The sequence below is a fragment of the Pinus tabuliformis genome, chromosome Q, assembly GCF_031772625.1.
Source record: "Pinus tabuliformis cultivar Carrire ecotype Pingquan chromosome Q, CPIR1, whole genome shotgun sequence".
NCBI classification, from domain to species: domain Eukaryota; kingdom Viridiplantae; phylum Streptophyta; class Pinopsida; order Pinales; family Pinaceae; genus Pinus; species Pinus tabuliformis.
This window is the reverse complement of record NC_142296.1, coordinates 941,108,166-941,112,458: the sequence shown is the minus strand read 5'-3', so window position 1 is coordinate 941,112,458 and position 4,293 is coordinate 941,108,166. Positions and strand designations below refer to the sequence as shown.

Genomic DNA, 4,293 nt, shown 5'->3' with positions numbered 1-4,293 from the left:
AAGGAAGATCGGTCAGGAAAATATTGATGAAGTGAAGGTGGGGGGTGTGGCGTGTGTCACAAAATAGCACGACCGTGTGTAGCCTGCGCGTGCCCACACAATGTTGGGGCGCCTGGGCGCCCAAAGCAACGCCATGTGTCGTGCACAATAAGGTGCCTGACAAGAGGCGTGCTTGCCCGACACACGACAGGTCGCCTCGACGTGATGAACGGTCGTCGGCCCAAGGAAATAACTCCCGCAAGGATGTATATAAAAAGAAGAAGGTCGCACAGTGAAGAGAACCAACGAAGGGCTTAGATGTGAGTTCACACAAGAAGAAGAAGACTGTAGGTTGAAGGCGCAGGATGAAAGGAAAGTCACAGCTAAGGAAAAAGGAAGAACACAGGGCTGTGAGGCTCGAACAGGTTTTTCTGAAAGTTTGTAAGGGTTGGGCTTTTTGTGGGTTGCCCAAGGGTGCAGATTTGCGGGTATTGGTTGGTCAAGGTGCTAGCCTTAGTGTTGGGCATAACCTCTTGTGAATTTGACGAATATTTGGCATTGTGTTGGCCTAAGCCAAAAATTTTCTAACTCTTGTATAATATTCGAAGTGAAGTTAATATAAATGGGTGAAGTTGTTATTAGTAGCTCCCTCCCTCGTTGCATATACTTGTGTTTGTTGAAGTTTTACTCTGTTGCCAATATTGTTTAGTGATTATAAGTGAAGCTACGATATCGCAAGTTTAGTAAATGTATATGAAGTAATTGAATTCTTAATGAATGAAGTGAATAATTGGCTAAGTGTTAATAAGTTGGCTACTGTGTTGGAAATGTTCTGAAAACTTAACTCCGCAAAGTTGAAAATGATTTCATAAAGACACATAAGCTAGAGGCGTAGTCTGGGAAAAGGTAGTTGAGTTCCTTGATAGAAAATATCGTCAGTGTCGCACGCCCATGATGGTGTGGCCATGATTGGGTCGCGATATTACTCATCATGCCTGGCGCGTACTTGTCATCTAGGTCATCCATCATATATGGTCTGTCCATCACACAATGGCATTGCACAGTCACCCTCACCATCACAAGGCGACTGACTTGGTGGTCTCATCACACGACTCTTTGAATGACCCCACCAACGTCGTCAAGTCAACATGGGTCATGCAATACCATCTTGGGACATGCCTTCAAGCACACTCAAGCCCAAGGGTCTAACAACAATGGAGATGTGGACACCTACAGGTCGGAAATCAGTGGTTTTGTGGGAAAATCTATGCTCAATTTCATTCAGAAAAGGTCATTTCTTCTCCAACAATGTCTTTGTAATTTGATCCAACAAATTCTTAAAAAAAATTAATATTCATTGCAAAAAAATTAGATCATGATATACTTTTCTTGAGTAGCCAAAATCAAATCATGATATACTTTGCAGAGATAGTTAATATAAATGATATACATCAACAATTTAATAACCACAATTGCAATAATTTGTAAATGGAAAAAAACAAGAGTTGGACACGGTTGTACAAGAATGCAAGCATTACTAGGAGATGCTAGGTAGACCCCCCTAACACAAATTATGACGTGCACTCTCCTCAGTGGGAGATGCTAGGTAGACCCCCCTCCCAAGTGCAATGGAGGTGGCCTTCCTAAGCCATCGACCTTCATGATCATCGATTGACCCCGCCCAGGTAAGTATGTTTTGCACGTTCGCTATCTTCCCCCTCTATACCCCTTCCTTTCATTACGTGTATCCCCACGTTGAATATGGGATATATCCACCCTACAATATCCTAACACAAATTAAAATGCTCACTCAATTCCTTAATTTCATCCTCCTCCTCCTCATTGTTTTTGTTGTTGTTGTGAAATTTGTTAATTGCATTCTTATTATTGTTGTTGTCGTTGTTAAAATTCACACTCTTTTTGTTAATTTCATCCTTATTATTATTATTGTTGTTGTTGTTGTTAAAATTCACACTCCATTTGTTAATTTCATCCTTATTATTATTGTTGTTGTTGTTAATATTCACACTTGATTTTTTGTTGTTGTTGTTGTTGTTAATATTCGCACTCAATTTGTTAATTTCATCCTTATAATTATTGTCGGTGCTAATATCCATCTGTGAAAGTGGGTAGGTAACATGGTACACAATTCGTTAATTTCATCCCTCTTATTATTTTTGTTGTTGCTATCCATTATTGAAAGTGGGTAGGTAACACGACCTTCATTAAGCTTCAAACCTTGCTCGCTACTTGCTCTTATCATTGTGGATATGCAACCATGTACGCAATAGTTGTTGGGGCTTCGTGTAAGATATTGATAACTTTGGAACGATGTTGTCGAGTAGGCCTTTTCATATTTAAAAACAAGTTCCCTTTGTATGGAATGATGTTGTCGAGTAGGCCTTTTCAGCTTTAAAAACAAGTGCCTTTTGTATGGAACAATGTTGTCGAGTAGGCCTTTTCAACTTTAAAGGAAGCCACGTGCAATGCACCCGCTTTAGTAGTGCCCTATTTAACTAGCACTTTTGCCCTGGAATGTGATCCATCAGGCAGGGGTTTGGGAGCTATGATGATGTGGTTGACATACATTTGCGCAAGTCCACCTATGAGAAAAGAGATGATGGCCATCTCTCATGTAGCGCAGACTTGGCACCCATATCTTATTTGGAAGTGCTTCCAAATCGATATCATCCTCATAGTTTGAAGTATTATATGGATGATAGGCTATCATCCTTGGAGAAACACAAATGGGGCACTAAGATGCATCTGTATGATTGTGACAACATATACAAGAAAGGCAGTGAGGCATCTTCTTTATTGCAAAAATATGAGGAGAAATGATCTCTCCTTGCTTTATCCTTACGGTACCTATTCATCTCGTCAAAGCTTGTCAGGAATGGATGGATATCGATGTGGCGATTCAATTCATCCAAATGCTTTAGGAGAATCCTAATCCCCCTAAGATATACACATGACAACAAGATACCTTGAAGCATAAGGGGTGCATTCTTTTTATTCAAAATTGTGCTTTAACACAATGCTCGTCTTAGATGACTTGTGTTCATCTCCTACCACGGGCACTTTGGCTTTCAAAATACCTACGAATCAACTACGCACTCTTTCTCATGGGAAGGCATGAAAACACACATCCAGGCTTTTGTACATACATGTGGTGCTTGTTAAAAGAACAAGGGTGAGATGGTGAAGAAGCACTGTCACCACTAGCAATATAAACCACCATCAGGACTGACATTTCCATGGATCTTCTGAAAGGATACAACCAATATGTCATCATCATTTTCGTCAACCACGTTTTCAAATGTGCTCACTTTTTTACACTATCACACTCATTTACACCTTTTTTAGTTACCCATGTTTTCGTGAAACCAACATTTAAGTTGCACGCCGTCCCACTTCATGTTGTGTTGAATCGAGATCCCACGCTTGCAAACAATTTCAAGCATGATTCATTTAAAATTTAGGGTACTCAATTGAAAATGAGTATCTATCATCATCCCCAAATTGGTGGTCAGATAAAGGTGGTCAAATAAGTGTTTTGGAAACCTGTTTGAGATGCTTTGCCTCAAAAAGGAAACACCAATGAGCATAATAGCTACTCCTTACACATTTTTGGTGCAATACCTCTTATCACGATCCTACCAAAATGACACCATATGCAGCTGCTTGTGGCCAAAAATTCCTAGTAGCGGCTTCGTATTTACCAGGCACACCCTAGCTACACGAAGTTGACTTCACACTTCACACCAAATAATCCATTCTCCACACCTTGCGGGACAATTTGGTTTTGGCTCAAAGTGTAATGAAGCGACGAGATGACTAGTATCGCTCGAAGAAGGGGAACAAGTGTTTCTAGTTGGACAAGGCAATTGGCTCTGATGTCTTTGAAAATATAAGTTCCAAGTCCAGTGATTTCCAAATTTCTTTTCTTACCCTTAGTTTTATTGTCATATATTGGTGCAAGGTCTCCATTCTTGAATTGCTTCTTCTTCTTCTTTTTTTATATTTTGATCATGGTGGGATTGCACTTCTTTTTCTTTTTTCTTTTAGGCATAGCAATGCATGTTTAGAAGTCATAATAGTTCTTAGTCTATATTCCATAGACGTTGCCATGTCAATTTTAAGCACACATGTATTTTTTGCCGAAGGCATCGAGTGCATTCAAGCCACCTCTTTTTTTCTCGGCGAAATTTTAAATGGGATATTGTTAGGGTCCAACCCTAACCCCCTTATTTATGTAATAGGGTCGTGTCTTATTCTGTAATCGAGCCCTGCTCTATTGGAGGTTGCCCCCTC

General features: G+C 40.1%; 1 non-coding gene across 1 annotated transcript; it reads right to left on the bottom strand.

The window, feature by feature from the left end:
* Positions 1-1,517: 1,517 nt before the first annotated feature.
* Positions 1,518-1,672, bottom strand: LOC149222568 (U1 spliceosomal RNA). Its single transcript, XR_016249922.1, has one exon. It is a non-coding gene; the product is annotated as a U1 spliceosomal RNA (small nuclear RNA).
* Between the last annotated feature and the right edge of the window lie 2,621 nt (positions 1,673-4,293).